Source organism: Linepithema humile, chromosome 1, assembly GCF_040581485.1.
Source record: "Linepithema humile isolate Giens D197 chromosome 1, Lhum_UNIL_v1.0, whole genome shotgun sequence".
Lineage (NCBI taxonomy): Eukaryota > Metazoa > Arthropoda > Insecta > Hymenoptera > Formicidae > Linepithema > Linepithema humile.
This window is the reverse complement of record NC_090128.1, coordinates 39,276,633-39,289,928: the sequence shown is the minus strand read 5'-3', so window position 1 is coordinate 39,289,928 and position 13,296 is coordinate 39,276,633. Positions and strand designations below refer to the sequence as shown.

Sequence of the window (13,296 nt, the reverse complement as noted above, 5' to 3'; positions counted from 1 at the left end):
ATCGATACACGTTGATCTCGCGCGTGATTGATGCCTGAATTCGCGGCTCGCGTAGATTGATCGCTCGTGAGCATTGTGAACGCTTAAGGTGCGATCAGCATGGCCAAATGGTAAAGCGGGAATGATATAAAGGCGCAATATTTATTCTTCCTATACATATTTCTCCGATTTAGGGATGCAAGGTTTTTCTCCGGATCATCAAAAGAAGCTTTCCATTTATTTCCGACATTCTTTTTCATATGGCTCTACAATTCGTAAATGATTTATTGGATAAATAAAAATTATAATAATAATATATTAAAAAGTTAAGAAGAATTAAGATGACAAACTCCGTTTTGATATTTCTCAAAGAAATCTTTCAAGAAAAATCAATTTTATATTATATTTATCTAAGAATTCACTCTCAACAAATTACGTATTAAAATGCATCATATATCATTTAAAAACTTAAGAATATTACATATTTATTGAACAATTCAGATTTCTTCGTCTCAATAAATAAAGACAGCGCACTGAATGAATAAAGATTTCAGCTTAGCGCACATCAAAAATTCTTAAAATTATAAAAGTGCATGTTATTTTTTACTAACTTAAATTGTTATAATATAAATCGTTCCGTGCTTTAAAGGAATATTTTATAAAATGTATGTGCTGCTTTGAAATTGATTTAACCTACATCCCTCTAGTGCATCACTGGGTCAAAGTGCATCACTCTCGAAACGAAAAACACGGTCAACGCGTATTTTCTGCATACATATGCGGCAATCGACGCAGAAACCGCAAATTAAATCAATCCGTTAATTTTGCCACGCTTGCTAAAATCTATATACATTATTATTATCCATTTTCATTCACTTAGATTAATAACGGAAACACTGAAATAATTTTATTTATCGCTACATTATATCTCTCTTAAAAATTCTCTTTTATCTCTAGATAAAAACTAAATATTTATAATAATATAAAAATAATTGTATGTGCCTTTGTTATTGTGATTGTTTTATGCTAAGATTATACACAATTCACATTTACTCTAAACATTCGACAATCAAATTAACAAGCGCTCTGCTTTATTTCAACAAAAATATATAAAAAAACACAGAAGAAATAATATACTATAATATAAATCTATATGATTCTATAAATTATTCATACTGCGTACACAACTGTTGTGCGCTACTTTGATACCGTCTTCAATATGCTAATATTATACATAATATATATTTTTTTATAAAATAATTTTTTTATAAATAAATTAAATAATAAATCATTTATTGATCCTTGCAATTCTTTTGTAATAATTCTCGAGTTGCATCATTGTCAGATAAATTTAGTACATTTGAACGTCGCTCGGTTATAACTCGATTATGTACGCGTAAGAAAATAGAGCAATACCGTAGGTGCGGTTCACTCGACTATGGAGCGTAACACCACTACTTTACAGTGAACGGCCAACTCGGTCGCTTTAAATATTGTCCGCAACTGCCCAGTGTATATTGCCTACGGAGTAAAAAAAGCTACAAACAGCCAACCTGCTTCCTTTGAAGAATTAACGTCTCGGCTGTGCGCTCTATGATTGATCTGTGAAACGTTTACTTTATTATTTTCAATTCGGTTTACATTTACTGCTTTCTGTTGATAAAATACACACTGCTTATTTGTTTATTGTCAACTCTTTGTTTTCTTTCTTTGCTAGATTACATCTCACAAAGTTGATGATAATATTCATGGAGCATAAAAATCTGAATTTGTAATAAACTATTTATAAATGATTATACAAAGATTGTCCTAGTTTTATCATTTTTTTAAATGATAAACAGTTTAAATAGATTTTTTTCTTAGCAAAATGATAATCGTCAACAATTACATTCACATTTGAACAAGCATTATTATACATCGCATTATCGCATATACACATGTTTCATTTTCTTCTTTTTGCTAACTGTTACTTTTAACGAAGAATTCTTTAAATCAAATTTTCCGAGCATGCTCAACGCGAGCACTCCACCTCGTATGAAGAACTAATTTTATAACGCGACCCGGCGTAAAAGCTTATGGGCGAATATAAGAATTGCAATAACCAACGTTATACGACGCCAGCGAGCGTATAACGTTGACGCGAATAACGGCGGCGATACAGTAGCTTTAACTGATTCGACGAAACCTCGGCTTAATAACGAGATACGTTTACGATGCAGCGCCGGACCGACGGCGCCGGGCGTTTTTCGGCGCGAACGCATTCGCGAATTTCGGAAATTAGTCCGCGCGAGAGCAGTATTAAAAGCGAGCCGTGAAACGGGCGCGAGCGGACCGCTTTCTCGAACAAACCACGGCCGGAAATCGATCCTCCTCGACCCTCCGATATCCCATCTCCCACGCCTCTGAATTTTTATATCGCGGTTGGCAGTTCATAACCTGATTAAACGCTCCATATAATTTAACGACGGTTGCCAGCCGACGAAATAACCCTGCCTCTCGATCGCAATTGAGTGTTAAAACGTAGAAATGAAGCTTGATGAGTATCCCTCGCCCTTCAGGCGCATCAGCACCATAATGGGACTTTACAAGCGTAACTAATCTGCTTACGCATTAAGTAATTCGCGTCTACGCCACGAAAATCGGCCAATTTATTTGCTATTAAGAAGATGATAATCGACACGAGTTAAACGCGTATTATGGTTCACAGAGTAACGGAGTTTTCGAGAAAGGAATTAATCCTTTCAGTTTTCTATTTGTTAGAAAGAAGAATGCTTGAACTTCTGCATGATTTATTTTGATTCGATCGCAATTGCTTTTTAGCATATCATTGGCTAAATCCCTTCATATAACTTAAGTAATTTCACTTCTATAGTATTATCCGAAGCGTCCTTTAATCGTTTATGGGGTAGAAAATTGAAGCCATTGATGCAAAGTTACATTACCGGAGGTATATAAAACACAAGTTTTTTGTCAGACGAGCTTTTCTTCCTTTTTATGTCTTTCCTAAATCGTAAAATGTCGTAACATTGTGTGATTGTATCGAGCACAAGCAATAATAAAACAGCGAATAACTATGCCAAATAGAAGGATTCGAATTCATTTCGTTATAGTTAAATTTCATTTGTCAAAAGCTTTGGAAATCACTGAATCACGCACGTCGCAATCAAGAGCGCCAAACAGCGTTACTCCACAACGAGCACTTTGACAACGTTAAATATTAGTTGACAATTACGCATCGATGTTGGTTGTCTCGCTTTTATAGAATCATTGCAAAAGAAATTACGCCATGAAATAAATATGCCGCTTCGAATGTTCTGACAGTTTGCGTATTCGATATCAGCTCGCGCTTTCGCGCATTCAAACAATATTAATGTTACAAACGGCTTCCGCGCTCGGCGACGCTGAATGTAATCGGCTGTGCTTATCGGTTACCAATTTATTCGATCTGCCTGGCCGCATTTACATGCGGTAATCAATCAAAGAAACAAAGAAAGTATTCGTAACGATCACGGCGAGAGGGTCGCATCGAGAGGATGAGAACCCCGTAGACTGAATGCGGTACGACAGAGCCGGACGTTAATTCGAATGTAAATTTCGTCCTGCAACACAAGCGCGCTCGGCGGAACATCGAACATAAATTTGAATAATATCAATATAGCTACGATCGCTAAATCACGCATCGTCGAACGTAGGCGAGACGATTGACTGACGATGACAGTCCGCCCGCACCTGACGGCGCTTTTTGCAACGATTCTGCACACAGAATGTGTCATCATCACTTTGATTAATCTGGAGTCGATACTTCTGCAGAAAAAGTGTCACAAAATCATTCTGCCGAGCGTTATCGACAAGCATTACGACAAACCTTTGCTTTTTAGTATTAAAATTTATATAAAAACAAAAGAGAAGACCAATTCAAGAATAATTTTCGCATATCCGTCTTTGCATCGCAATTTAATATATAGAGATAATTTTATTGTCGTCAAAAATTGAATACATTATTGAAAATCAAATCGTGTTATATATCATCGGGCGGAACTTTAATCAATAGACTTATCGTCATAAAATGACATCGAATGATGACGCTTTCCGGAAATGCCGACGCGTTAGCAGGTTTCGACCGTACATTCGCATTTCCATAGAAACCTGAGTTTGTTCAACACGCCGGAAGTGTCGCGCTTTATCCGGAAGTGGCGTGGCAAGGACGAAACGGCTCGGTTGAACCGTCGATGAAAACTTTCCATCCCGCGCTCATCCCGACAATACTCGTCAAAAATTGGAAAAAAAACAGCCACAATCCTGTTGTCGCTGACGATTTCGAAGCGGAAGCTTTGATGAGTATCCGACGAGATTTTTCTCGCCGTCATTTGTACAAGTTATCGCAGCCTTTGTTGACCATTCTTCAAAATTATCGAGTGAAAAGGAAACGCCGTGCACTAACATAGTGCGCGCGCTACCGACAATATTTTGTATTGACGATCTTGGTCGCGGGTGTGCATAAAATTCGAAAGAAAAGCGAAACGGAAAAAGAAAAAGAGAAAGAGGAAGAGAGAGAGAGAGAGAGAGCCAAGAGGAAATTCGTGACATAAATGCAAGCAGATTTATTGCGCACGTAGGAACTATGATAGAGTGCACTTTAAATTCTGCTCTGAATCGAACACGCGAACAACACGCGCAAAGGTACACTGTCGATCTAAAAGCTTCATCATTACTGCATTACGAAATTCTTTATGTAGAAAATAATCAGAAAGACTTCGATAATAAATTTAGTTTCCAAGTGTGTCTCAAAAGATTGCAAAACTGAGAGTTATATAAAGCGTATTCTTAAATTCTTCACTTTCAAAAACATGTCGAAATTAAAGAAACTAGTCCAAATGTATATAATAGAAGATTTGTTTAAATAAAATTAGAGAAACATTGTGAACATTGAACACATGTGCAAATTTAACAGAATTGCCTGGATTGTTTGTCAAAATTTGAAACAGAAACAAGACAAATTTGCAGCATCGATATAGAAATAATAAAGCAATTACCGTTGCATGGAAAAGGATAAAAAATCGAACATAAATATTTAGCGGTGTACCAACTGAGAATTGCAATTATTTACGTACGGATAATTACGATTTAAGCTCTTTCCTGGCCCTTTATTGTCGGCAAATTGATTTTAGAACTAACACATTTAACATTTTTGGTATAAAAATATTAAATATTATTTTGTTTACACTCTTATTTGGAAACACTGCACCGTAAAATACAAAATAAAACTGATATATTTACCTTCTATCAGTCCTGCCCGTACACTTATGCAATAAAATGTCATCATGTGTATTCTTTCATATTCTGTCAGTGACATTTCATGTTCACAATCTAAATAAGTGGTATTCTATAGTATGGCAGGATAGTCTGACAGAAGTGACAGAAGAAAAGAAGAAGTGTAACGTCAAGAACTGCAAATTGTACATTATTTCTATGACATCTCGAAAAATACAGGTCATTCTTCTATAGTAAGGAAAAGAAGCGTGAATATAAACAGCAGACTTTTATTATTTAGTGTCAATTAAGCAAATTTGTCATTTCGACTACACGCACATGTCAATGTCAAAAGAATACTCTTTCTCTCCGAGGCTTCAAAAAGTATCACGTATTTTTATTAATATTTCAAAAATAAAAATAGTGACTCTAACGCGGAAGCATAATTTTACTTTTGAAATATTCCAACACTCGGCACTCGCTACATAACTCGTACACTTTTATTTCCTACTAAATTACATTAATATCGACCGACTGAAGGAAAATTTAACATTTACCATGCCATCCAACGTATAACATTGATAGAAGAGCAGTTCAAATACATATGGATAATCAAATAAAGATTTATGAAACGTTCTGTCGTACAACTCACATCATCTACACGGAAAAAAATATTAGATACACCGTCACTAGCAGATGGATTATAGATATGACATATATTTATATATAAAGCACTGTATAATCGACAGTATCGCCTATTCGAACTTTTCACAATTTCGAAATTCTCTAGCCACGTCGATTAAAAGCAAACCGTTCGTAACTCAAACAAATCTCGATCGAGTTAGATCGTGTGTAAAACTGAAAGAATATGTATAATACGATAATATTTGATACATTTTCACCTCGAATTTCAAAATTTATAGTTTATATTACTAAGCAATGAATGATTAATAAAGTCGTGATTGTCCAAACCGAAAATCTTTCATTCAAACATTTTTTACTTCTAAAGTTATCAAGAATTCTCTTCAATAATTGTCAAATTTATTAAAATTTAAAATGTATAATTAATTTAAAATCAAATTTTGTTAACATATATTAATAACATTAAATTTCAAATTCTATCATGTGTGTATATTTAAAATAAACAAAATAATTAATCATTTTAATAGGTATTTAAAATGCAACAAATTTTCATACAATACGTAACAATAAATTTAAATTAAACTTATATATTATTTGAATCTATTAAACATCCAATAATAATATTATCGTTTCATACAATTTTACGTAACGCAATATTTCTTATTTATCGTAAAAAAATACAATAATGATTAATAATATAGTAAAAAATTAGAAATGTAATAATAATTATTTCAAATTATTCCTAATACAACGCATTAACGTATAGACATGTCATATTGAAAATGAAAAAGTGATAATAACAACATTTTGGAAAAGCCGACTCCAAGTTTGTCTATTATTAAAATTTGTCGCTTTTATTTCAAGATGCCTGCATATAGATCGAGTATTAATAATAAAAATAGCTTAAAACAGAAGAAGCAGCCAGAAAGATGATCAATTTATTTTAGGAAAATCTTAAATCACTACGAATGAGGGTCGAACGGGCGCAGCATAAGTAGAAAAGAGTAAGAGAGGTCAGACAAACGTGGCAGGAGGACTACGCCCAGGCTCTCTCTCCGCCTCTTGAAAGCACTCCGACGTTTTCGCATGACTCTTTCGGGTGGCTTTTCCTGGAGAAAAGTTCGAGGGAAAAGGCAATTTATCCTTCGCTTCTAGTAAGGACGCGGACGTCGCCAAGGAATAGCCTCAGCGTGTATTTAACTAGAGGGGCTGAGCTCGATCGATCGATCGTTCATTTTTTTTCACGCGAGTTACTCGGAATCGCTTGTAAGTGAAACACGCGGAGAGCCTCGTCTGACGTTCTAATTGAAATGAGAGGGGTGTGAAATTGATAATTAAGCCTTAAACTGACTGCGAACTTTTTCAGGATGAAAAAGTACCTATATGGAGAACGCGGCTGAAAATAACGTTGGTTAAAATAGTATGATTTATCTTCCTATTCTAATTCAATAAATCGAAAGAAACATAGCCTTTTAAGACGTATTATATATGTATGGATGATGTAAATAAGCTTCTTAGAATTTCGTGAAAATTTTTCAGAAGAGAATATCAGAAATTTTCAAAAAGTTTTTACACAATTTTCTGCACATTTTCCTGGAAAATGTATCCACAGTTTCATTCAGTTTCCTGAGCGCGGAAAGTTTCTCAAGTATCACGTTACGAAAATTAAGCATAACAACTATTACTGACGAAAACAGTTTAAACATCGTGTGAATAAAATCTCTCTTGACATATATTCAGAAATCTCTATTCGACAAAACGATAAGATGTTTAAACAGTTCACTACGAGTTTGTGTTTGTTACAAAATGGGCGGATAATTCAATTTCACTTTTGTATTGTTGTAATAAATGTTATTTATAATGAATACGTGAATATATGCGTGGATATAGTGTGTCAAACATATTTCTGATATTTTATAACTTTTTCATATCAGGAAACAGCATATAAAATATTATTTATTTTATATATATATATATATATATATATATATATATATATATAATATGCATATATTATTTCTCAAAATAAAATACGTGAGATAATCTATGAGTTCGCACATACGTATCTTTAAGATAGAGCTGACATTATTTTGCAATTGGAAAACATCCGTTTTTCGGAAACAACTTTCAAAATCTTATTATTCAGTGATTAAAAAATATTTCGGCTTTGCTTAAACCGGTTTATAGATATTCATCTACCATTATCGACGCCGTTTTATAGTAGTAAATTGCTTTTGTAACAAGTTGATGTAGACAATTAAATTATGTTTTAGCATTAATCAATATTCTAAATAATTCTATTTTTCGTAAATTCTAAACTATTAAAATATCAAGTGAACAATATCAGAATAACGATTTCGACGTATGCAATTCAACTGTCAAAGTGTCGATCGACAGCGGCGCACGGAAATATACATGTCGATGTTAATAAACGCGAAAATGTATAGAACAGCGAGGGGAGAGTATATTAAGCGAATGCAGACAGTATTGAGTCGAAACGTTTGTGACATTGTAAAAAAAGTCGAAATGACCGCAAGGACCGGCCATTTCCAAGTGACACGTCACCACGAAGGGAACGTCGAACGGTAATAACGAAAAATAGTACTCACGTTGCTATCTCGGCGGGTGGGCACATTGCCCGCGGGCGTCGATGAGGAGTAACGCTGAAGGACGAGCTACCGTATCCCGGGCGTCCTATGCACCGAACACGAGGACTTGGCGCGTCGTGCCGATTTACCCGCAGCAGTCCCCTGTCCTCGCCGCGTGGACGTAGCGCACCCGCACATATCCCCGACGTCGTCGCGCACGTCGTCGTCGTTGCTGTCACCGCAGTCGTCGTCCTCGTCCTCGTCCCCGTCCGCGCCGCCCTCGTCGTCGTCCACGTCCTCGTCACCGTCGCCGTCGTCGTCGCGTACGTCGTCGTCGCGCGTCGTAACAACGACTGTGTCGCCGACGCGCGCCCCGCCAGCCGGGTAATGGCCTTCCGGTAGTTACCCGGCGGTCGACCGCACTGCGGGTACGCGTAGGTAAACGGCCGGCCGGCCGGCAGCAGTAACCCGTAACACGAGGGATCGGTAGACGACGCAACACCACCACACCAGCACCCACCAGACGCACCACCGACGGATATAGATAGCTCCGAGAAGGAGAGATCCAACGGACGGCACAACAACAGCACTGCTTCTAACGATTGAGGAGGAGACACGCGACTGTTGCCTCCGCTACCAGGACTTCGACGGTCCGAGAAACGAGGAACTTCCGGAGGCAGCGACAACAACAACAACAACGGGGCCGAGCGTAACTGCCATCTTCAGCATCGTCGTCAGCGTCGCCAGGATCATCGTCGACATCGTCGTCAGCAGCGGCATCTTCTTGCACGGCGCAGCGGGCGTCATCTTTGTCGTCGTAATCGTCGTAGTCGTTATCATTGTCGTCGGGTTGCTCAGCAACGGCGCGAATCTCGCGCTGGCAGTCGTACTCGCATTTGTACTCGCGACCATCATCATCGGCATCACGGCTGTCGTGCTCGTGCTCGCGGTAATCCGGCTCGCGCGCGACCTCCTCGGTCGCCCCTTCGTCATGCTCGTGGGACGGGAATTATGTGACGCGGGCCAGCACACCATGCCCTACGGAATCCAGCGGCCCCTGCCAGCCGCCGCCAGGTCGACGACTGCGGACGAATGCCACGGCGGCCTCCCGACGATGCTGCTACGCCGACGATCGCTAGTTCCACCCGACAGTTGGATTCGACAATCGACACCGCTGCTACCGCGGCCGTACGATCGGTCGCGGCACCGAGATCGCGCGCCGCGACGACGACTCCCTTCCGCCAACACCACCACCACCCCCGACTCTCGATTCTTCTTCTCGTTCTCGCCGCTCTCGACGGCGGATTCCAGTTATTTGCGAACGACGATGCGGCACGCGCGGCAGCCCGCATAAGCGGTGGCCGCCTCTTCCACGAGGCCGACGACGATCATTCACCTAGAGAGCACCCACCACTACACCACTACCACCACCATCCACCACTGGCCACCGCCACCCTGAAGCCACGCTGACCTCCTACTGACTTTCGTCTCCTCGACACACCTTTCTTCCTCTCTCTCGCCTTTCACCTCCGACCTTCTCTCTTTCTCCCTTTCTCTCTCTCTCTTTCTCTCTCACTCTCTCTCTCTCTTTCTCTCTCTTTCCGCCCCTATTTATCTGTCTACCTATCTTCGCTCCTTCTCCTGCTCGGCTCGCATATTCAGGACGTCTATCCGATCAAACGAAACCCCACTAATCCGATCATGCACGGCATTCCGATGAATATCGGATACCGCTCGACCTTCTCTTTCATGGTTCCGGCCGTTGTCTCGAGCTTTCGCTCAGCTTACACCGCGCCTTTCGCGAATTCCGCCTGGCCCAACATACGGCGCTCTACTGTTTCCACTCGCGAGCCGTTACCGTCTGTCTCGCAATCGTGGTAGATCCCGGCCCCACTGAGCTCTCCCACGGTGGTTTCTCGATCCTCTCCTCTGATATCTATCCGTGCTTTACGCGCGTACGTGCGTGCTTTCGCGATCACGCGAGTCCCCGTGTGCTGCTTCCGTGTATGTTCCGTGTATACGTGCGTGTCACTCAGTCAATCACTTTCTCGGTGCGCACGTTTTCTCTCAATTCTTGCACCGCTGCGGGTCCTGCACCAGGGAGTCGTGTCGGTGCGGCAGGCAGGCACTCCCAGGACGTGTCTCTCTCTCTGGCAATGTTCCGACCGAGCAACCCGCCTTAGCACTGACGCTCTGCCCGTTTCGGGGGGTGTTGTGGCGAGAGCCGTCTCTCTCTCTCTCTCACTCACTCGCCTCTCCTCCCTCTCTCTCTCGCTGCGTTTCTCTCTCGCTCCCGCGCACTTTCCTTCTCGCACGCCAACCACCCGTCGGACACCCTTTCACTCCCGCCCCTGTGTTCTATCTCCCTCTCCCTCTCGCTCCTATCCTACGCCGCCTCGTCCTCCGCTTCACGGTTAGAGTCTCTCTCCGGTTAGAGCCCCGCCGCACAAGCTACCCTGCGCCCCGGGAGCCAATACCAACCCATGTGGAAGCCCCGACGCGAGACGTCGGCGATGACTTGCGAAGTCGACCGAACCTAGCCGAGCCCACCCACCCCTCAGCCGGTACTCGTCTCGATACCCCACGCCGAAGTGAGAGAGGACTAGCGAGTGCTCTACCACGCAGGTGCCACCCCTGAAAGCTCGCCAAGCCCGCAAAACACGACGCGCTGCCATGTGGCAGCACCGACAGGACCGGCTACGGGAACGCTCGTGATGCGCCGAGCTTGCACGATTCGCCCTCGATATAACGCGAGACCATGTGGAAACCTCGAGGCGGCGATGCGCCGGCAGGGATGTACGCGCGTTCGTGCCGCTCTCATCCCTGTGTCGCTCGAATAAATGCAGGATCGTTGCTAACGCGAGATTGTGTATCCTCGCGATGCACGCTTGCGTGATGATTCTAGCGCGATACCATCGCTCGCTCGTGGTCCTGCCTACTTAGGCGTCGACGCGGGCGGCTGAAACTTGTTTGGCATATTAACGAACTTGACGTCGTCGTGTCAGACGCTTCCGATCTTGTGTAACTTGGACGCGATACCTCAGTTTAAAAAAAAAAACACCTTGCCTGAGATAGTTCATAATTTTACTTATTAAAAGTAAGCTCTCCTTATCTTATCTAGAAAAGACTGCAAATATTTCTCATGTCCAAAAACGATTTGTGTAATTTGATAATAATTAATGTTCAATTTTTATCTATAAATATAAAATAACATGCATCTTTGATTAATATATCTTTATTGACATTAGCGCGTTTTTCATACAATTTGACCGAGTTTGACATTAGTTTTGACGATTATTTTTACAGTTGAGTGAATGTTTGTGATATTTCAGTAATTCCTATTTATTAACCATCTTAACCACCTGACGTTCGATCACGAGTATTGCCGTCAAACACTGTATGACCTGAAACGACTGCAGCAATTCAACGAGCGTGCAGTACATTTTGTTTACGCAAAGACCGAATTCCATTACTTGATTACTGACTTTCCGTCGCGTTCGTGCTCCAAAGCGGAATGTAAAACAGCAACGCTTCAATCTTTTAAACACAGGCATCTTCGAAATGCGCATTGCGATGAAAGGGCCTGCCAGCCGATAAGCTTCATTTTAATGGTATTACGAGATAAAGCCCTTTCGCAATCGAAGCACGAAGTAGTTACGCTATATATTAATCCGCCCATTCCTCCCGCATAGATCGCAAACTCGAAATTTTAGGATACGTTTTTTTTCCCATCGCGAACACCATTGTTGATGACAATTCATCAAAATTGCGAAATTTCAGGCGGTGATTAATGAGACAATAATGCGTCGAAAGAATGTTCACGCAATATCCTCACGTTTCGGCGGAAAAGGCGGGTTCGCGTACGGCACTGAACACGAGGTTTGCCGAGAATCGGCGAGCCGCCCCATATTCCTCTGTCTCCATTTCGCAGCATCCCTCACCCTCTCTCGTCTCTCTCGCTCTCTTCTGTGTGTTCAGTCGTCCCTCCTTGCCCTCCTCACCGTTGTTCTCTCTCCACGAGGGTATCCCAGTCGATACTGACACTGCCGGTGCGAGGTCGACTCGTCAGAGGGTGCTGAACGGAGTGCAGAAATGGAGACGAGAGGCGGGGGAAATGCTGCGAGAAATAAAAAAAAAAAAAAAAAAAAAAAGGAAAAGCGTCCCACTCTCCCCAATCTCGATCCTCCCGGTTCTCTCGTGTATACGCGTTTCTCCCTCTGTCAATCTGTCTCGGCCGCGACTCTCCGTCTATCCTGTTGCTGGATTCGCGCGATAGAAAACGGACGCCTCATCTGATACGGGATGTATCGAACATAACTTTGTGCTCTTCAGCTTTCTCTTGTTTCGTCACGCTCCCTCACTGTACACATTATGTTGTTCGTGTTTTCGAGCGTGACGGCGCCGCCCAATCAATCCAAGATTTATTTACAAGATTTATTTTAGGTGGGTTCGCGTGTCGCTCGTCGGAGTTATTTAGCGCGAAATTTATTTATTATAATGCTCGGTCGCGTCCCTGCCAGACTCATTTTGTATTCTTACTGACGGCATTCTATATTAGAATCACCGCGCATTCGATACGAGAACGTATTGAGCGTGCATTCGCGCCATTTCTTTGACCCGTATTCTCTCACTAAGCGCTAAATGTAGCTGCTTCGTTCCGAGGTTTATTTATGCAATATGAATATCGCGTTAAATGTAAAAATGGAATAAGACAGCCGCCACATTTTTCACATGATACATAATGAAAGTACCGTTCCCTTTCTTTCAGTTTCTCATTCGTATTTGCAGCTTGAAAAATTGCTAATGTGGATAATCAGTCGGAATAATTATATTTAAT

The 13,296-nt window shown here is 41.3% G+C and overlaps 1 protein-coding gene across 1 annotated transcript in view; it reads right to left on the bottom strand.

Annotated features, from left to right (window-relative positions):
* The window catches only part of LOC105677984 (nicotinic acetylcholine receptor alpha1), a 174,353-nt gene extending 161,617 nt beyond the window's left edge, over positions 1-12,736 (bottom strand). The window contains exon 1 of the mRNA XM_012376914.2: positions 8,481-12,736. The gene's annotated coding sequence lies outside the window, so the exon portion shown is untranslated. The remainder of the gene's footprint in view (positions 1-8,480) is intronic.
* Between the last annotated feature and the right edge of the window lie 560 nt (positions 12,737-13,296).